This window comes from Anthonomus grandis, chromosome 15 (assembly GCF_022605725.1).
Source record: "Anthonomus grandis grandis chromosome 15, icAntGran1.3, whole genome shotgun sequence".
NCBI lineage: Eukaryota > Metazoa > Arthropoda > Insecta > Coleoptera > Curculionidae > Anthonomus > Anthonomus grandis.
In genome coordinates this window covers 5343900-5366781 of record NC_065560.1, presented here as the reverse complement: position 1 = coordinate 5366781, position 22882 = coordinate 5343900, and the positions used below count along the sequence as shown (strand labels likewise).

The 22882-nt window shown below is 33.1% G+C and overlaps 1 protein-coding gene and 1 long non-coding RNA gene across 8 annotated transcripts in view; one reads left to right on the top strand and one right to left on the bottom strand.

The window, feature by feature from the left end:
• The window catches only part of LOC126744996 (uncharacterized), a 431319-nt gene that overhangs the window by 126392 nt on the left and 282045 nt on the right, over positions 1-22882 (bottom strand). The gene's annotated exons all lie outside the window — the stretch shown is intronic.
• Positions 1-22882, top strand: part of LOC126744986 (pumilio homolog 2-like) — a 335676-nt gene that overhangs the window by 112138 nt on the left and 200656 nt on the right. The window lies entirely within an intron of this gene.

Below are 22882 nucleotides of genomic sequence, written 5' to 3'. Positions count from 1 at the left end.
AATTGGTGGACATGTGGTGCTTTTGCATATGATACCTTTTAACTGGTACAAAATTTGATTAAAGATTTTTTTTTCTTCTAATCATTCTCTGTGATATCCTGAATAAATCAAATTAAAATGACATAAAACCGTGTCTGGTATTGTACCCCAAAGTAACAATGTGATCAATTTGTATCAATGAATGAGTTTTGGGTGTTGCAACTTGCTCTAAGAATCCCTAAAATAGACTCAAATGCCTCTAAGTATTAAATTTTTATACTTATTTAAAAACATGACATTCCTGGAACTGTGAAACTTGAAATTACCCTCAAAAGGGTGTGAAAAAACAGTAAATGTTCCAAGAATGTTCAAATTAGTGGCACAGCCATAAAAGTTCATGTAACTATCCAAAATATTCAGTTTTTTTTATTAAGGATAACAAACAAAAGCTTCGAAACACTTGCTCCATTGTAGCCATATAATTACAAATCTTTATTCAGCATCAATGCTATATGCTACTATAGAGAGCTGATACTGGATTGCTGCCCAGGGCTAATGTTTACGAATGACTTTCAGTTTGTTAGGACGATACACTGGCGATTCAGAATGATTTGAATTTTTTGGGTATGAGTTTGTTTGAAAGGAATCTAATCTCTTGTCAATTGCAGTAAACGCTTGTGTTGTTTCGTATAGTCAAAAGCTCAATAATTCTGTCATTGAGAATTACAATTATATTGGTACTTCTAACTTGAGAGATGCATTAAGGTTAAAGACTTAAAGAAGGGGTATTTTATCAGAATAATTTTAAAATAAATAATGATTACATAAATCTTTTAAAAACGTGGTTTCTAATATATTGCAATAGTAGGGATTTGAGTATTCAGACTAGCTTGAACCTTACCACTACCGACTTCTGAAACTATGTTATGTTATATTTATATACAATAAAATAAATAACTACTACTAAATGCTGTGTTATCATATATGTTTTTTTTTATTGATAATAAAAGCTCTTCACCTATAATCGTATATGTAATCGTAATGCTTAATAGCGTCACTAGGGTTTGATTCCATTTATATAGAAATAAAACAGTATTTCCTGGGAGGCAGGTATAGAGCTAAATAAAGATTTTATGTATAAATCGAATAAATCGGAGAATTCTTATTAAATTAACTTATCTTAATTAAATCTCAAACTCAATACTCTACAATTGTGATTTGCTTATATGAAGATTTTGTATTAATTTAGTTTTTGTATATTTTCTTTGAATTTGTTTTCTATTACCCTATTGTTTATTGCTTTTTTTGTCTGTAATTACCATTTTGGGTGTTTATTATAAATTATATGAAATAAATACAGTAATTATTGGCTGCCATTTAAATATACAGTCTAATAAGTTATGGTCATTAAATGGTTAACTATAACTGTTAGGAGCGTAAATACATAATAATAGTTTTTTAGCGGCGTGTTGCCAATAAGACTGCGTAATTGGTTTCCTTTCCACAGAAATAATTCGTCGAAAATTGCATGTTTTACCAGAGAATTCATTACCTACTACAGTACCTCATTTACATTAGTTAAATCGTATTTTAGCGCGTAAGATTCCGTAAGACGCTACAGGCATCTTAAGCATCTAAGTCGTAAATAGCTCTCTTTTTATCGAATTAATAAAACATGTTTTACGGGATAAGATAATTGTATCGAGTAAGTTCTTAGGTCCACAAAAGTTAGCTGACAGCTGTGTTCCTACCTCTATACCCAATTTACAATAAAGGGTTTTCAGTTGGCCTGTTTGTTGTTTCAAGTTTAATATGTGCGTTTTATTGACATTTCAACTAGTCTCAGCGAATTTACTGTTTTAATCAGCAAACATGATCATGTCATACTAGACATTGGTGAAGATTAAATACAGCAATGGTTCCAGAACATACATACCCCTGAGGCACGCTTTTTTTTATTTCTTTGGTGCTATTGTCGACCATCACTACAGACTGCCTAAGATTTGACAAGTATGACTCCAAAAATTTGAGGGGATTCCATAGGCCTCTAGCTCTTTAAGCAGTATGAAATGGTTAACATTATAAAAGGCCTTGGATAGCTCTAAAAAAATTGTTGTAGGTTTACTATCATTCATTGATGCAATACTTTTCTTCAGTGCTTTATATATCTCCCTAATTGTTGATTTCGACTTTCCTATGTTTTTCAACATAAATTTCAAGGCTATATAAATAATTTTCTTGAACAGATATATAATTTCCTTATTTATATTAGGAAGCAGGGATATTGGTCGGTAATTCTTAAGTTTTAAGTATTGGATATTTTGTATAAAACCATCGTATTGAAAGTCCCTGAAAGGATGGTAAGGCAAAACTTGAGGACCTTTTGTAATTCTCTTTGCATTTTAATTCGACCGAACCGAATGCTTTGCGGGTTTCCATTGGCTCTTTCACCAACATATCAATAACACATTTAACTTTCCGTGTTGGTATCTCTTTTAAATCAGAAAATTTTCTATAGCAAACATTCATAGAAATTCGTTTTATTTTTATGATTGACAATATACAGAATGTATCACGAAAGTGAGGCCAAACCTTAAGGCATCTTACGTTTAGTATAATATACAAGAGTGCGTTAAATAATTTCAAGAGTTTAAATGAAATTTACTGAAAGAAAACTGCAGACAAATCAGGAGATTGAATTTACTGGAGACTGAGTGAGGATTTAAAAAATAATGTTTATTTTAGGAAAACCCAGTGGGGTAGTAGTAGTTCACATGTACCAAATTCGATCAATATGTTAGATGACTTTTTCACTCTGTATCTTAAATGTTAAGACATTCGTAGGAAAAGAATGACCCCCTTTAAATATTAGTATGACTTTTAGTAACACTCTGTAGAAAAATATTGTACTACTAAAAGCAACAGTAAATTATTGATAGTTACAAGTAATTTTATTAATAAATAAACCTATAACATATTTATGCATGAATCTATTATAATTACCTCTAGACAGTTAAATGACACAACTTGGAAGTAAGAGAAAATGCCTTTGACTGCCTGGAAGAAATAATTAATTACTTCCAGGCAGTTCAACTCCCTGGAAACACTAGAAATTGCTTCAATTGCCTTGAAGAAATGAGGAATAACAGTGACTGAAAATTGAGGAATGTCTTCCAAGTGAAGGTAGATAATCTACATGGGGTTTGCACTGTCTGGAAGTAAGTGAAAATGCCTTTAACTGCCTGGAAGAAACAAGGAATTACTTCAAGGCAGTTCAATTCCCTAGAAACACTAGAAATGACTTCAATTGCCTGAAAGAAAGAAGTTTGTAATTGAGAATCCATCCTGATTTGGATGTAACTTTGACAAGTTGGCGCCTGTCGGATACATATGATATAAGCCAATTCAAAGCAGCTCCCCCCCCCACCCCGTATGCCAAAAGATTCAAGTTTATGATTTAGAAGCCTCTTGTTGAGGGCCTTAATATATCCAAACAGCAATCCGTTTCATATCAAGCTTGTAATAAATATGATTTAAGTTTTCAAAGAATGCGGTTTCAGTAGATTTTCCTTTTAAGAACCCATGTTGACAGTCTAAAAGTAAGACATTTTAAAAGGTATTGCGTCAGACCTAGAAATCGACATGTTTGAGATGGGGCGGTAATTATTTGGATTGTATTTGTCACATTTTACAAAAATTGGGATTACTCTGGCGGTTTTTAGTAGGTTGGGAAATTTGCCCTGATCAAATGAACTATTGTTTTCCTGCATACATGTAGAAGTATCTTACATATTTCAAAATAAAAAATTTTGGAAGTAAGAGAAAATGCCTTCGACTGCCTGGAAGAAATAGGGAATTACTTCCAGGCAGTTCAATCGTCTGGAAATCTTGAAGCCTCGCCTTGAAGAAATGAGGAATAACCGTGACTGAAAATTGAGGAATGTCTTCCAAGTGAAGGTAGATAATCTACATGGGGTTTGCACTGTCTGGAAGTAAGTGAAAATGCCTTTAACTGCCTGGAAGAAACAAGGAATTACTTCAAGGCAGTTCAATTCCCGAGAAACACTAGAAATGACTTCAGTTGCCTGAAAGAAAGAAGGGATAACCTCAACTGAAAATAGTGCCTGGAAGGAATAAGAAACTACTTCCAGGCAGTTGAAGGTACATAATCTACATGAGCCTAACATTTGGAAGTAAAAATGGAATGCCTTTGATTGCCTGGAAGAAATATGAAACTACTACCAGGCAGTTAAAATAATTACACACATATAGGAACATACGGCACTGAAGAACATTAAATAGATAAAAATAAACGTTAAATTTGCATTCCTCCTATAATAACCCCGAACTTTTGTCATTGATTGTAGAAAATTGCCGTCCGCGGGGCACTGTGGTAATTACAAAGTGGATCCTAATAATTTTACTAATGGCTATTAAGCATGATAAGCGAATTTCGCTACCTAATTATATAAAATCATTGTGGCATGTGCGGTATGCGTATGTGTATATTTAGCTAATTATTTTAGGGGCTTACTGTTAGATAATAATTATGTTTATAGCGAATTGGGGCGCGGTGGGCCACCCCAAAGGGGACATTTAAAATTAATAATCTCGCCTTTATTATTATTATTATTATTATTATTATTATTATTATTATTATTATTATTATTATTATTATTTTAGTTTTGTGTTTGCCTAAAAACTGGGACAAATTAAAGTAATAAGAAAATTGGAAACTGTAAACCACTTGCAGTCACACTCCAGATATATTATTTAATAAAAAAAAAGGACCCCGCAAAAACCGATTTTAATTTCCTAATCAATAACATAAAACCAAACGGACCGTATTGTTGTTGCATATTCAATTACGCAGCGTACGCTATTATTCATGCAAATGTTAATTATGACTTTTCAGTTTATAAGTTATAGTTATGCCAACGTTTTTATCTGCTATATGAAAATGCCTAACTGGTATATGATTTGAGATGACTATTTAGAAACCATAAATCTTTGCGATCGAGAGTGAGATAAAGTTTAAAAATGTCAAACTTGCGTGTGTTTTTTTTCTAATATCGCGTGATGGCTGATAGATAGGTAGCCTTCCGATAGCTTTATTATTTGAATTATACTGTTTTTCAGGTCATAAAAAAAGATATCATTAAATCTTCAACTATAAAACAACATTTTTTTCAGGTAAAATTCTCAACATAATCTCAAGAATGATACGATTATTCCAAAGCTCCTCTAATTTTTTCTTTTTTGGAGCCAAATTTCTTTTTCTGAAACATTTTATTGAGATATGTGAAGAACCAGTAGTCGCTAGGGGCCAGATCTGCAAAATACGACTGTTAAATTTTTAGTCCATAATTTTTCCATTTTATTCCAGGCATTTAAAATAATGTTTATTCTATTTTTTTTCTGGTTTGTGGCTGTGGTTTTTAAGATTGACATTATACCATTTATTTGCACTGCATAAAAGGGTGATGAGTTTTGACTCCATTATCTAGTAAGGATCTAGTAAAAGCTCTATAAAGCATAAGAGAATTATATTTTCAAACAATTCTTAAAAAAAAAATTAAAACCTGGCAAAATGGTGAATGCACCATAAAAACAAATATCCACAAAATAATTGAAATTTAATAGCAGAACAATTTGAGAGTGTTTGAATGAGAAAAATTTTCCAATTTTGATGCTTACTTCAAATTTCTTAACAGCTTTGCAAAATCTGTTTTTTCTCTCAATGACAAGGTGATTTTTAAATCGTAATTTTTGGTACCGTGGAACCAGGTATCGAATTAATTTCTGAAAATACAGACCTGGATTTTATTTTGGGTTTTACAAGCATTGTTTATTCCCTTAAAAATAATGTAGCGCATTCAAATGTTCCTTGGCGTTTCGACATAAGAATTTTGCCTCGGTACGGATCTGCCTTTTTTGCAAATGACTGAAATACGTTAATTTCACATAATTTTTTATGCCTTAAATGGAAATTAAGTAAAGAAAAATATTCAATAAGCACATTAAATATGGCAAATCTCTTGACGGATGCCGAATTCAATAGCAGAATGCCGAAATTTATGTTTTAAGTCATATTGACATTAAACAATAGTTGGTTCTATTTTTATATGCGGTCAAAAATTGCGTGGCGTTTAAACATTTTTTATGCCATAAAGTAATTTTTTAATTTTATTTCGGTCAACATTTATTCCAGGCTTTTGGTACTTTTTTAAATTTCATTCCAGATATTTATAATATGTAATACATGGCTTCCAGACACCTCATCCAGAAAACATCCATACACTCTAAATGTGTCCGTCAACCTTACAGCAGTATTAACTGTTATAATTAAAGCAAATTTACCATGTCAGAATGTGAATTTACTATATTTATTAAATGATCCTAGATTTAGGAAAATCACAGCTTTACTGTCGATATAGTCATTTTGCATAAAAATTAATCCATATGGTTAAAAAACCCGGCAGTCTTACAGAACGTCACGAAAATTACAGAAGCCCGTAAAACTGATTGAAATACGGTTAAAATTCCCTGCTTACATTATATCTTACATTATACCTGTAAATTCGAATGTTAGGCAGCTTGCATCTTAGTAAGCCAAATGCAAGATCGAAATTGGTATATGAATAGAAGTATACCAAGAGAATAGGTTATTTTATTAGACCAAACGTTCCTGCAAAAAAATTCACAAAAAAAAAAATCATTAATAGAAATGCTGGGTGCTCTGCATTAACGTGGAAACCACTAATAGAAAATGATGCTAGTAATTATTAATCGTATTGGACCACACCAAGTTTAAAGATTTGTTAGAAGAAACAAACAAAGAGATTTCCTAACAAATACTGATCCGCCTACAATTGGGAGTATTAAAAAAGAATGGCCTGTGTTTTTTACTAAAAAAGCTTTGGCATTTTCCAAAGCTGACCCAAAAAGCTAAGTATAAGAAGTTTACCATTTTTGACGAAGATCAGGACGAAATCGCGCTGCAGTCACTGAGGATACTGGCACATTACATTAAAGAAGATTTGTCGACCTTTTGTTATCAATTTGACGTATAAGTACAGGCTGTAAATATATAATTTTTTAATAGCATACGGTTTTTTCAACCATTAAACCTGAAAGTCAAGAAATATGGAATCGCATAAGTTTTGGAAATATATTAAAATTTGTATTAATATGGATGTTAACGTAGTTTTGTTTACATTCGTTTAGTGTATATACCATTAAAAATAAACTTAGTGAAATTAAGCTTTTAAACATTATATACTTTAACAAAACATGTAGTTTAAAAAGCAAACACAATAAGGGGTCCATATTATTTTTCCTGCATGTAAGCACGTTAAATATTTATAGCTTAATAAATCCTAATATTTTAAGGTTAATTCCGTTAAGTTTATCTTTTATCCTTTGTTTCACTACAAAATAAATTTGTTATGTTAAGATATGTTTAAATATCTTTTTATTTTTTCATAAAAGCTTTTAGCCCTGGATAATCCCACAATTTTTAAACGAATTTTATTTTAGAAATATTACAGCAAAAATATATTATATCTAAATATAAAATAAAAACACATAAAACATACCAGCATTTTTTAACCAAAAATGTTATAGTAAATTTACAGGGTCTCTGAAAAATGCTTAACCTTTTTTTACAGGATTTTTACGGATATAATCGTTAAATTTGCATTAAAACCATTGTAAAAGACTACAGTAAATCTTTAGTAGTATTGCTTAAAAATTACTATAATTATTGCTTACATTTTACAGAAGACCTCAGTAAAATTACAAAACAAAAAATTCACATTTTTACAGATATTTTAAATTTACAGTACTAAAATAAGTTTACCACTTTTTTTGCTGGTAACATATGACCTACTAAATTTGCTGTAAAATTAACACATTTTGATGTTTAGTGTATGATCAAAGCAGGATAAAATACAAAGATATAAAAACTTATAAACCCGACAAAATTTATAAAGAGTCTATTAAAACTCTTCCTAAAGTATTTTCGCATTCTCACCAACCGGGTTTAAATCGCGTAAAAAAAAAAACTATGTAAATGCAAAACAGCCTCTTCTTGTCGGAACATTTCTATATATCCAGCATAAAAACCGGCGTGTTAACAAAGTTTTAACAACCCCACTAACTCGGGAAAACTTCTTTTTCAGTTGAGCATTTAATCAACTCCTGGAAAAAACTTACTGGAAGAGACTTTTTTCACACAGGCAGAAAGGATGAGGCGTTTACTTTTTTTGTATGAAAAGCGGGCTTTTGCTACGATCGTTATTTATTCAGCTGTCGCGATGGCCTGCTTGAATAGCAAATAATTAATTTACGAAATATAATAAATATTCAATTCCATACTCGTATGGTTTAGTGACAAAAAAAAGTAATTATTTTCAAGCTGATAAAATTTAATTAATATATATTTTTTGTAGAAGCTAATTAATCTCTTTATTGTGGCCTATATTAATTAACTTTATTTATTATTATGCGCGTAGGTGAGAACGAGATATTATCTCTGGTTAAAATAACATATAGCTTTCTCCATCGATAATCAATTTCGTGCAGATCATTTTATTATGGTTTTTACAAAATGTACCGTTACTAATTTCAAAATCTGTTATAAAACGAGGGTTTTAGCAAAAATGTTTTAGTATAACCACAAAATAAGAAAAGAAATTTTATTGTTGCAGTGAATTTTGCTTCATACTTGATTTGGTCTCTGTAACGAATCCTCGGTAATTACTAGTTCTAGCTAAATAGATTTTTATGGCAACTTTCATTAGGTTATAACATTTATTGTTATTTACATATTATTGAAGCCATTGATAATAATGAAAGAAAGACGTACACACTTACACGTTTACAGAAAAATACGAATATGTAATTTTTTTTTCAATGGCAAACGTCTTGTAAAATTACTTGTTTGCAATAAAATGTCCACAAAAATCTGGAAAACCACTACGATAAACCCCAAAAATTGAATAAAAATAAATTTAAATGCTTGGAATAAAATTCAAAAATTGTATCATGTCAAATGAGTTAAAACCTAAATTTAAGCATTCTGCTATTGAATTCGGCACCCATCAAGGGAATTTGCTAAAATTGTGCTTATCAATTGCAGTTTATCCAATTACGTGTGAAAATACTCATTTTATAATAATTCTTCGCTTATTTTTAAACTGCGTCTAGGATATAGGTCATAGAAGAAGCAAAATCTCGACTTTTTGACCAGTTTTTCGGACATATCCCTGTATCAGTATTTTAATATCCTTGGTATCAATTTAAAATTGTGTTTTTCTATTGCAATTTATCCAATTACGTGTGAAAACACTCATTTTATAATAATTCTTCGCTTATTTTTAAACTGCGTTCAGGATATAGGTCTCAGAACAGGCAAAATCTCGACTTTTTGGCTAGTTTTTCGGACATATCCCTGTATCAGTGTTTTAATATACTTGGTATCAATTTAAAATTGTGTTTTTCTATTGCAATTTATCCAATTATGTGTGAAAACACTTATTTTATAATAATTCTTTGCTTATTTTTAAACTGCGTCTAGGATATAGGTCATAGAAGAAGCAAAATCTCGACTTTATGGCCAGTTTTTCGGACATATCCCTGGCTCAGTATTTTAATATCTTTGGTATCAATTTAAAATTGTGTTTTTCTATTGCAGTTTATCCATTTACGCATGAAAACACTCGTTTTATAATAATTCTTCGCTTATTTTTAAACTGCGTCGAGGATAAAGGTCTCAAAAGAGGCAAAATCTCGACTTTTTGGCCAGTTTTTCGGACATATCCCTGTATCAGTATTTTAATATCCTTGGTATTAATTTAAAATTGTGTTTTTCTATTGCAATTTATCCAATTATGTGTGAAAACACTTATTTTATAATAATTCTTTGCTTATTTTTAAACTGCGTCCAGGATATAGGTCATAGAAGAAGCAAAATCTCGACTTTTTGACCAGTTTTTTGGACATATCCCTGTATCAGTATTTTAATATCCTTGGTATCAATTTAAAATTGTGTTTTTCTATTGCAGTTTATCCAATTACGTATGAAAACACTTACTTTAAAAAATTTCTTCGCTTAGTTTTAAATTGCGTCCTGTATATATATATATCTCAGAAGAGGCAAAGACTCCAAATAAAATAAAAATTACTTCAAAATTCCTGGAATAAAATTCCAAAATTATATCATGTCAATATGACTTAACCCATAAATTTAAGCATTCTGCTATTGAATTCGGCACCCATCAACAGAATTTGCTATATTTAATGGACTTATTGAATATTTTTCTCCAATCCATTTCCGTTCCATCGTTCCATACTTCGAGGCATAAACATTTATGTGAAATTATTGTATTTCAGCTATTTGCAAAAAAATGGTGTAAAAATGGAATAAAAATAACTTCAAAATACATGAAATAAAAGTCAAAAATTTTATCATGTCAATATGACTTAAAACATATAAATTCGAGCATATTGCTATTGAATTCGGCACTCTTTAAGGGAACTTTCCATATTAATTAATAATATAATTTTTTCTATATTAATGTAAGTAAAATTAATGTATTTCAGCTGTTTGTAAAAATTCACAATCCTTTTACAATAACATAACATCTTTACTGAGTAGCCACAGTGACTTAAGACTCAGCACCATTTTATAAAAGGCGAATAAGTTAAATTACTCGATATGGTTGGTATTTGAGTGGTGTACTTCTCGACAATGTCTTGCTCTTCTTGATTACTGTCAGTGACATTGACAGATCATCGTCCACGTTATTTATTACGCAATTTTATTGATTTGGCAGACAATATGGTCATAGTCCTCAATGTTCTTTCTATAGGAAAGCACTTTTTTTTGTAATTTTTGTGTAAGGTAAGTGTGCTACATTTTTAACGTTGTTTTCTTTTTCTGTTTTAATTGTTGAGTACTCCACTTCTTTTATTTCCAGCATAGATTGCTCAAAAGTAAAGTAAACTGGAAGTTCCACATCCATAAAAGTGCATGAAAGTATTGACTAGTCCTGGAGGAATAAGGATCTTAAGGTCAGTTCATTTCATTTTTCACTAACTGGAATAGAACTGGGTCATTTGACATATAATTGAAATACATAATATTTGTTTAGGCGAAAGTGGCGCCCTTGTGAAGCGATTATAATCAAGAGAATATTCTAAGACATTGAAAGTAGTTGTCTATTTTGGGCTTAAAGAAGTTTATTTATTAGAAGTTTGGTCGAACATACATTTAAATTGAAAATAGGCATCATCAAAGATAAGATAAAGGTAAAATATTATACCTATAACTGTAAAGTTAGGTATAATAAAACGCAATAGCAGGAAAAGCAGTTGTAAGTAAATACGAGTATACTTTTTGTCATGTGAGTAAAAAGACAAATTAATCTAACCCAGATACGGAAGTTCAAGCCCAATATATATGAAGGTTCTCCATTGCGTCTACATTATAATTAAGTACCAGAGTATCCCATATCTGTTCGCATAGACCGCGGACTTATGTACCGATTTGTTCGCATGCTATTTACTTTTTTGGAATTGTTAATTTATATAATATTTTACCTACTATCTAACCTGGTATTTCTGTTTAAAACGCAATTTGACCATATCAATAAATTCATTTTACTACTAGTTTTCTGAATTTATTGATCATAGTAAACTCGCTAAAAGAGTTAGTTATCCAATGTTGGGATTTTTAATAAATAACTCTTAGTATTTTCAACATGATGTTTAAAGTTCTCAATTACAAATCAAATAAATTCTTTGTGTGATAAAACAATTAAATTTAAATTGGTCCTGTAGATTAAGGAACTTAACATAGATAGATATCTTGTCTTTTATGTGGTAAAACATATTTCAATCATTCCGCGAATTTACATTAATGGGTATATTACCTAAAATCAAGTTAGTGAAGAAAGATTTGTCAGCTAATGATGAGATTGCTTTAATAGATATACCCTTATTATTAATATCAGCCAAAACAACCAAGAAATCTGAGCTAGTTCATTCCTTTGCAAAACAATCTATACTTACTTCATTAAACTTAGCTGAATATTCTGTCAAAGAATCCCTTAGCCTGAATCTGATCTGTTGGGACCACGTCATTTCTATCAGCCAATGAGAGGCCTGAAAGGTTTCACGTACCTACGTGAAGGAAAACACTGATAGAAGTTGGTTAATTAGAACTTCATTCTGTTTTTTAATTAATAATCAATTTTAATTAAGATTTTTTAATTAATAGCAGTCCCAAAATTATTTGGAACTCCCAATATTTCCAAGTACATATGGAGGAGAACGAGAACCAGGGACTTACCTTCGAGCTTTGCGCCAATGAGGACAATATTTTAACTTTTAGCATGTACATATAATATTAATTGTTATTATTTTATCTTTTTGTCAGTTTTTTTGGCTAGTGTCAATCTAGTTTATGTTATAGCTTTTATTAGTTACAGTTTCTCTTTATTTATTTAAATTTTGTTTTATTTGTTTATTTATTTTGTAGTATTAATAGGCGATGGCAAAGATTTAAGGCAAAAACACGGGAAATTAGTTAAGGAAATATTGATTTTATTCATTTGTGCCAGAAAACCTCTAGGGGATCCGAGAACCTCTGTACAATTAAATCATAAAAATAATTTGAAGCAATTGCGGGAGGTCAAAACGTCCTTACCTCTAGTGGATGAACTAAAAGTCACGGATAGGCTTGACAATCTCACCTATCCGTAATTACGTACCAATGCATTCTTTTTGGTTTCGAGCAAGAAGCGTCACATTGATCCTTACTTAACCATATTTATTAGTGTAATCAAAACAACATTCCATCATTTCTAGTTCCTTTTTTTCCGTATAATGAAGTTAATGGAGACCAACCGCAACAGCGATTCGAATATATCGTTTTTTAAAACGATTATGGGTCGAACGAGGGTTTTGGGCAGGTAAAACGTCCAGACCTCCCTCACTTTTGATGTCCGCTTCTACTCGTCCTGCGACCCCTTTCGCCCCTTCTGACCCCCGGGCCGCCGCACCTTTGGTTGATTAATAGCGCCCCGCTTTCGCAAAACGGAAATTCGTCCATATTTGTTAGTGACGCCATTTTCGGGGTGTGTTTGACGGGCGAATATTTTGTATTTAGGTGCGGGGTGACCGGGTTAACTCGCAAACGATATCGATTGTATTGGAAATTTTATTTTTTTTTTGTTCTGTTTAAAATTTAAAATGAAGCGTGTAATTGACATAAACTGTTGTAGTAACAGGATCAATTGTGGAAAGGCGGGAGAATTAAACACAGAGTTAAAACAGAATAGGGGCAAGCAGCACTGCGACTTGTGGAACACTACATTTAACATGCTGAGGTCGACTTGTACTTTTGCTAATTTTTACTTTCTCTTGATTAACTAAGACAGATCCAGTGAAACACTTCTTATACCAATATTTTCAAGTTTAATCTACATTATCAAATATACTCTTTGATTCCAGCAATTTTAAAGTATCTTAAGGCTTCTTCAGGTACTTAAAGGTAATATAAGAGTCTATTCCAGGCATTACTGTCACTCTACTATCTGTAACAGAGTCTTCTATCTACTCGTCTCTTCTACGTCTCTTCCAGGCACTTGTAGGTTATCAAAGAGTCTATTGCAGGGATATAACTGCCTGGAAGTCTCTTTTAAGTATTCTTAAGGCTTCTTCAGGTACTTAAGGTTATATGAGAGTCTATTCCAGGCATTTCGGTCACTCTACTATCTGTAACAGAGTCTTCTATGTACTCTAGGGTCACTTCCAGGCACTCGTAGAGTATCAAAGAGTCTATTCCAGGGATATTACTACCTGGAAGTCTTTTTTAAGTATTCTTAAGAGTGCTCTAGGTACTTAAAGGTAATATGAGAGTTTATTCCAGGCATTTCTGTTACTCTACTATCTGTAGCAGAGTCTTCTATGTACTCTAGGGTCTCTTCCAGGCACTCGTAGGGTATCAAAGAGTCTATTCCAAGGATATTACTGCCTGGAAGTCTCTTTTAAGTATTCTTAAGAGTGTTCTAGGTACTTAAAGGTAAACTGAAAGTCTATTCCAGGCATTTGACTCACTATAAATGTCATATAGATAATGTTAGTATGAATTAAAATTTAAAATTACAATATTTCTTTAGGCGGACTTTGAATATATTTAATATGTAATTGAAAGTTTCTTCTTTCATTAGAAAATAGCTAAAAAACTGCTTCTTTTTAAATATTTCCAAATATGTTGAAATTCAGCAAACTCCTTTCTTTTCTTGAGTAGTTCATTCACCCATACTTTTCTTTTTTTCTGCATTATCGCGTGCAGCCATTTTTTGATACGTTCTATTCGCAATTTTTCATCGACCTCAAGTGTGCGAAATCAACGGATGATTATGCACGAATTCAATTCGCACGGTTTCGCGCGTTTAATTAATCGCACGTACACGCATCCACTGTGAGAGTGGCCTTAACCTTTACCAATTATCTACTTCCCAGATGAGTTAAACAAAAGTTTGGAACCTGAAAATTATATAAAAATACTCAATTTCAATTCCCTTGACTGGCTTTCGTGGAAACTTCAATATTTTTTAGGCCTGAGATCCGTCTCAATCGATCAAAGCGAAGTACAAATCAAGTTAAACTTTCCACACGGTTAAAAGTTATTCACCGGCGAAAGATCTGACAGAAATTAACATAATACGCAAGAAATGGATCCTCCGCAAGAACGGCTGAGATGAATTTTATATATTTGATTATCATACTTAATTTATGAAGAGTGACTCATTACTTTAAAGGCTTATAAGGGGAGAAACGCGCGTCTAAGAATGATAATATATTTGGCCGATTTATGCATATCCGTATGTTCCCGTATTTGTTATTCACACGCTGGCAAATCAATCATAAAACAATAATATCAGCAATAAATTTCTCTATTTATGTAACCGCATGTAAATAATAACTATTTCCTGCAATAACAGGCATACGATTGTAACTGAATATTGATAAAAAAGGAATAAGTTCAGTCGCAATTTCTTTTACATATCAACAATAAAAAAACTTTTCGTAACTATTTAGGCAGTTTCACTTCAGAGTGACCGTAAAAGTAAAAAATTAATATATGGCTTAATTTATAGTAAACCTTACGATGTAAACGAGTGTGTGTCATTAGATTAGATAATATGTAAAAAACTGTGATTTTCGTGCGTTGATAAACCATTGCTTTTTAATACCATTTAAAATCAGCTGAAGTAAGGTAGTGCTTATAATCATGGATCAACGAATTGAAGAAATTGTATTGAGATTATGTGGGTCCAAAGTTTGGGAACAAACTGCTGATAGAACTGCAATTCTTTAGAGAAAATTGTGTGTTTTAAAAACTCAAACGCGTCAATTAGTGCCAAAAACTTGTGAAAGAAAAACCGTGATTTAAGGTTATGTAGGTCGCGTGTATGGAAAATAGATTCCTGACCAAAATCCAATTTCTCTAGACAAAATAGTATTAAAAAAAAAAAAATCGAGTGTTATAACAAGTGTTATAATTATTCAAATACGTCAATCAATGCCATAAAATATCCTAAACACCGTAAAATCGTGCGAAAAACGATCTAACCTAAAAACCGCGTTATTCAGAATATGGGTAAATTAACATGCCATAAATGTAACACAGATCTTCAAAATTGAACTTTTAATTGGTTACCGTATTTTGCAGATCTGGCCCTAGCGACCACTGCGCAAAATGCTTCAGTGAAAATAATTTGGCTCCAACAATCAATTAAAACGACAATTTAAGACCTGCTTGGTTGTCTCTCAGGTGTGATTTTATCTAAGGGCGATTATGATCCATAGAATAATCACGTTTGTTTGCCCTGAATAGTTGCAGTCAAAAGAGACATACCGCCCTTAAAAAAACAAGTGGAACGAAATCGAGGAGCAATTAAAAAGCAGTGAAGCGACTGGGCGAATCTATGCAAATGTAGTAGTTGAGACACAAAAGCCAAAAGATGTAGTGATAAAACTAAAAGAAAAAGTTGAAAGCAAACCTATTGAACCACGATCTACCATGGATCTTATAGAACCAGCTATACAGGAGCTCAAAGAAAGGGAGAATGTTCTGGTATGTGGGAAACACCAAACAAGCAAAAGCCGTTCAGTATCTGGCCAAACTTGGATGCAGAAACTATAAAAGCCTTCAGACTTAGGATATCAGCATAATGTAGACCAATCAGAGAGGTGGTGCGCAACAAGATGGAAGCTAGTAAAATACTTTATGTTAAGAACCAATTAGAAGACGAAAATGTTGGGTATGGTTTCGTCATGAGCAAATTACATGAATTCCAGGCCTCTTTTTTTTTTTGAGTGAAACTTGATTACATAGCAAAATTCCTGATTCAATAGTACTACCACATGACTATTCTCTCAACTTCAAAATGCCTGGAATAAAATTCAAAAATTATATGAAGTCAGTATGACTTAGAACATAAATTCGAGCATTCTGCTATGGAATTCGGCACCAAGTGCAAAAAAAAAAATTTGGACGTTAAAACAAAATGGTGAAACAAACTAGACTTCAACAGTGAATTTGTGTGTGAATTTGTGTGAATTTGTGAATAAGGTAAACAACCACAGTAAATAAAATTGTCGATTGTGCAGTGTCCTATGTAACGGAAAGTAAGGTCTATATTGATGTTTTCTTGTATATTTAATTAACCCTTTCGCTCACTGTGTACACATTTGTGTACATGAATTTATCATCATCCTTATATAAATTCAGAAAGGAATTTATTAATTTGCTCATAGTGTCAACATTTGTGTACATTAGTATCTTACATGTAGCTTTCAATAAAAGTTTGTTACAGTAATTTTAACAGCTGGCGAGCAATATTTGAGTAACGCGTGCAAGGTTATCTGGTAGATTATTGTGGTGTTTTGTTTGTGGTGAAAATAGTAAAAAATAAATAAAAACAAATTTATAAAAGGTGGTATTGTGAGTGCTAACAGTGATCCATTCAGTTCACTGTGAATCAGAGAAGTAAAATTACAAGGTAAATTTAATCGTACTTTTTTCTTTTTTATATTAGTAAATAGTTAAATATTATAAACTCCTCGTTTATAATGAGCCGAAATCGCCCGCTAACAGATAAAGAACTATTAGATTTAATAGAAGCCGGATTATCAGACATTGAAGGACTCAGTGACGGCGAATTCAGTGAAGATGATGGCTTTGATTTTGATCCTGAAGGTATATTACTTGGAACTAGTATATTATATAATGTGCGTAGCATATATACTTTTTATCTTGTAGAATTACAAGCAATGAGTGATGAGGAGGAAGAGGCTGAACCTGTTCCCAGCATACCTGTAACTCAATGTGAAGAAACTGAGCAGCTAGAACAAGCAGCTAGCATAATGGCAAAAATCCACAGAAGAAATCCAATATAGAAGACTATTTGGAAAACAATGGTCTTTCAAAGAAGAAGGATATATTCTGGCGAAAAAATGTGCAGTATATCACTCCACCGATAGAGTGGCACGTTAGAGAAGAAGAACCAGTAGTTCAGCTAGAAAGCCCAGCGTTTTTTTTATGTAATTATTTTGCAGATATTTTCCAACCCATGATGGAATATACAAATCTTTACGGTGTTCAGCAACAAACCCGCTTTGTTCCTACGACGGTTGAACTAAAAACGTTTGTAGGAATACATATCATCATGGGTAATCTACATTACCCAAGAATTAAGTTATACTGGGACCATAAATTACAAATTCCACTGATTTTCAATAATATGACTGTTACCAGGTTTTATAAATTGCGACAACATATTCACTTCGTGTATATTCACGAAAAACCGGACAACAGTGACAGATTTTGGAAGGTGCGTCCATTATATGATGCATATAGGAGAAGATGCCTTTCCCTTCCATTGGAATCATTGTGTGTGGACGAGCAAATGGTACCGTTCAAAGGCAGTTTGAACGTCAAGCAATACGTCAAAAACAAACCCAAACCATGGGGAATTAAGATTTTTGCGCTATGTGGCAGCAGTGGCATCTTGTATGATTTTATAATATATCATAATATATAATAAGGATCTACTACTGGACTTGACCCACAACAGCTTGATGTATTTGGTTCGGGTGCTGCAGTGGTACTAAAATTATCTGAATGAATCTCACACCCTAGGGTACAGTTATATTTTGACAACTATTTTTCAAATTATAACTTACCTCAGTACCTTAGAAATAGGCAAATATATACAACGTGCTGCACAGCAAGAGCTGAAAGATTTAAAAATCCGCCATTTTCTTCCGATAAGGATATGAAAATAAAAGGTCGAGGTTGTTCCGAAGAAATTATTAGCGGGGATGAGGAAGTCATAATGACAAAATGGTACGACAACCGGCCAGTTGTAATGGCATCAAATTATATGGGAGTTGGTGATAAAGACCAGTGCCGGCGATGGGATAAAAAAGGGAAGGACTATATTTACGTTTCAAGACCACAAGTAATAAATAACTACAACTCTAACATGGGGGGTGTTGACAAGATGGATTTCCTTATTACCTTGTATCGGACATTTATTAGGTCTCAAAAGTGGACTCTGAGAATGTTTGCTCATGCCATAGATATGGCATGCGTAAACGACTGGTTGGAATATAAAGAAAAAGCTGCTAACTTGGGTGTGGCTAAGAATGATGCCCTAGATTTGCTTCAATCTAGAGCCTAACCGTTTTAGCGTTAACCGACCAGAATTTAGACCAGTGGCCGAAGTTCGTTTGGACAGACTAGACCATTTGCCATCCATTGATGAAAAAGACTTTGCATCTAGGTGTAAAGTACCAGGCTGTAAAGGACGGTCAAGAATTTTATGCCAAAAATGTAACGTTCACCTGTGTCTTACAAAAAAAAGCAACTGTTTTGCAATATATCATACAAAGTATTTTGTTGTTTTAATTTATCTTTTATACCATTGACTACCAATGTACACAAATGTGTACATAAAAAAAAAACTAAAAACAAACAAAAAAATAAAAAAACTGAAAATTCGTGAGCGAAAGGGTTAAGGGGCATTATTGTTGAGCTCATTAGTGATATAAATATCTTAAAGAAAATTTAGTCGGTTGCAATTTTTGGGAGTAACTTGTTGAGGGAGTTTAGAATTTGCCTTTGGACTAAAATTACTAGATATACCAGATCTAGAGGATTTACACATTAACCAAAATCGAATCTAATTCGTTTCTAGTTTTTCCAACTGTGTGGAATTATTGTGCATGACTGACAGAATGAGTAAAAAAAAAGATGAAAAACATATACAACTCACTTTCAGTTCGCACTGATGATTTGCTCTGAATATATCTGGTTTGATGTTTATTTATTTGTTTGGTCAATCTCGCCATAATCATAAATCAGAAAAGAGAAAATTAAAACATTTTTAAATGGCTTGAATAAAATTGAAAAATTTTGGAATAAATGTCATAGAGCATTCTGCTATTGAATTCGGCACCCATCAAGTAAATTTTCTATACTTAACAATATTTTTCTATACCCACAACAATCTAAATAAGTTTCACGCTTTCGTTACAATATCAACGCTATTCTCATCTACTACTAGTGAATAAAACTTTTGCGTATTTTCCAATATTTCTTTGCCTCATTACTTCAAAATATTTATCACCCTCGTTCCCTTTTATCACGATTTTTAGCAAAAATCTTAAAAATACAAGATATCCTGCTCAGATTTACGAGGGTTATTTACGCAATAAATGTCGATATTTTAAATTGGATAACATAAGATATATGACGGTCGCAAAGGTTTTAACCGGGGTATTTATCAGTTATATCGGGCCTGTGCTTCCCAGTCTGGTGACATATTGTCCCCTTGTATCGAAAAGCGTAGTAACCATAATTTAAATCTGTGTGGGAAAAGTATTAAAAAAAATGTAAATTTTGTTTAAATTTAAAACCGAAAATAAAATTGTTTTTAAAGATCTTCTTGACACGTGAAAGTGGACATGCAATTGCTCCAATTATAAAAATATGTATTCTCGTGCAGGACAAAAAATGACCAACCTGAAAATTTCTCTTCTAAATTACCATCAATTCACAGTAAATTAAGTACCTAAACGCCATTAAAGCAGCATAAAAATACCGATTTAATAACCTATAATTCTATAATAAAACAATTTCCAGTAAGATGCGCTGAACGCAACTACTTTCAATAATATATTTTACCATTAGATTATAATTGCAAAAAAGAAAGTGCGTTACTCACATATCTGGGACAAAAATGTTTGTTGTCAAAAATGCTTTTAAGAACGACGAGTTTTCTCCTCCCACAACACTATATAATTAAATTAAAAACGTTAAAGTTTTCCTCTCCCGCCTCGGGAGTTTTCCGAGTTTCCTTTTATGAAACGGAGAGTCGAGGGCGATCTCCCAAGTGACAAATAGCATTTTAATTAGCTAAAAGAATCGCAAAACTCTCCTCCCCCGCCCTGCGTACAGTTTTCCCCAAAGTTTCACCACCCTCAGGGTGCGGGGCTAGAGGGTAAGTCACGCAACTTGGCGTGCTTTTAAGGGCACAGTCGGACCGCTCCTTCTTCCCTTTTTTTTTGTATATAGAGGAGTGCCTTATTTGTTTATTAATGCTTTGTTGAGGATTACTACTATTTCTCTTTGGAGCTTCTGGAATTGTCATATTATTTTGTTTTTCTAGAGACATGTTTTCCTAATATTCCTTTAAGATTTTGATTACAAAACTTACCTCTTTCCGGCTATATAGTGTCTTTTTTATTAAAAAGTCCTGTGGGAAAATACCCAATTGTTTGCTACAAATTCGTGCCAAAACTGGAAGGTTGAGGCATCTTCCATTGAATGGGAGAACAAATGTTCCTCCAAAATGTTAAGAATTCTGGAAATAAACTGTCTAATTTGAATCATTCCAGAAAAAATGGAGGACCGAATTCCTGTTCAGATAAGCCAAAACCCTGTAGTACCTACGAGAAGAATTTAATATCAGGTATGCAAAATTTCATACCGTATACATGCAGTCAGCAAGATCTTCTGATTTTAGGCCTCTTGATTGTTTAATAAACCCAGGGGAGTGTGTACTGTGTGACTGTGTGAGAAGCGGGAAAAAGATGCAAAGCAACTGAGTGCCTCAATGTATTGATTCATTAAAAGAGGGCACTGAAGCGACAAGCTAGGTCTACTTGTTCTAAGAAATAATTCAAGATATTACTCATGGAGTTCCATTAAAACCATGCATAAGGAGTTCCTGACGAACCCTGGGATCCCTGTAACTTTGCATTAAACTGACTGGACAATTCAAAGATTCACATTCTCAACCTGGTCCTTTTGGAAAGGTTCTCTCGAAAGTAAAGTGGGGAGTAGAGCTTTGAAGGTTGTGTTCACGTTTTTCCAGCATATAAAACTAAAGTCAGGTCCACCACTTTCTTTCTGTGCGTCAAACTGTCAATCTTTTGTCTCTGGATCTCCTATAAGACGTATGGCCCTCTTCTGGTTGGAATCAAGCAGCTTCAAAGAGTGTTTGGGCACAAAGCTCCATATGTGACTGTAATACCCAAGAGATGAACGAATCTGAGGCTTCTGAGCTTGTAGAGCTTTTACTGTTCGTTAGGTGTGAATTAAAATGATGAAAATAGTCAACTGATTTATTTACACACACTACTAAACGATGTTCATATTTATTTACTACTATTTATGTTCGATTTAAATATCGCGCCAATATTTTGAACTGCACTGACCTGTCGACTCCCAGCGGCGACGCGGCTCCTTATATACTCGGCTGACCATGATTCCGGAAGATTCGCTAATATTCCACGCGTCTCCAGAGATGTCGTGCGGTGTTGGAATAACGGAGAATCGGCTGGTATTCACGGCGTTTCCAGTATCGTTACAATACATATGATAAACTATTTCTTTACACGTCGTGCGGTGTGTCACTTGTGTCGTTCCGGAATAATGGAGAACAGCTGATGTTCTTAGCGTTTCCAATATCCTTTTCGTTTTAAACAGAGCCCTAAGCTTCAGGGCAGCTCCTTTAGCTATTCCCGCTACATGGTCATGCCCAGAAATATTGCTGCAAACCTTCATACCTGACGAAAACAGCCGCAAAGTCAAGCCAAGGCATAATTAGACTTGGGGAGGCAGAGGCAACCTTCTTCGTATCAGGTTCCACTAACCCCATTCCAAAATGTTGTTAATAGTTGTTATCTGGCGACGCTTATATCACTGGAAAGTTGGCTGAACCCATCGGGTTTGGCGATTTGAAGAAAAACATCAATAAACCGATATTAGCAAGGCTGAAAATTGGGTTAGATGTTTTTTTCCGAGAAGGTCGTTGATAACAGGAGGAGGGTACGAGACAAGATGCATCCAGCATTAACTTGAAACCTCTGTGAGATGTGTCCACCAATGACAAACTTCGGGGCACCAGTTCCAGAGGACGCTTCCAAGCCAAGCAACGAAAGTTGGTGACAAATCAAAAGAGTACAGTTTGTTTGAGAGGTATTCATGCCAGACAATATCGAACGCCTTTGAAATAGCTTGAATTTTTGGATTCACTATATTACTCAATAGCCTCGGTCCAAACATGTATGATATAGGCCAGCAGATCATCAGTAGAGCTGTGTTTTTGAAAGCCATACTGGTGGTCCTTAATGATGTTGATGCACTGCGGGTATTTATAAATATGATGCTTGATTAATGGACATCTTCTTTTTTTTGATAACGATTGAACACATGCAAGTTTCCAGTCTCTAAGGATGAGACCTCTTCTCTATGAAAAAGAAAATAGTTTGCACAATTGGGGTTTCACACGGTAGAGTTTGAAGCGAACCTACCGTC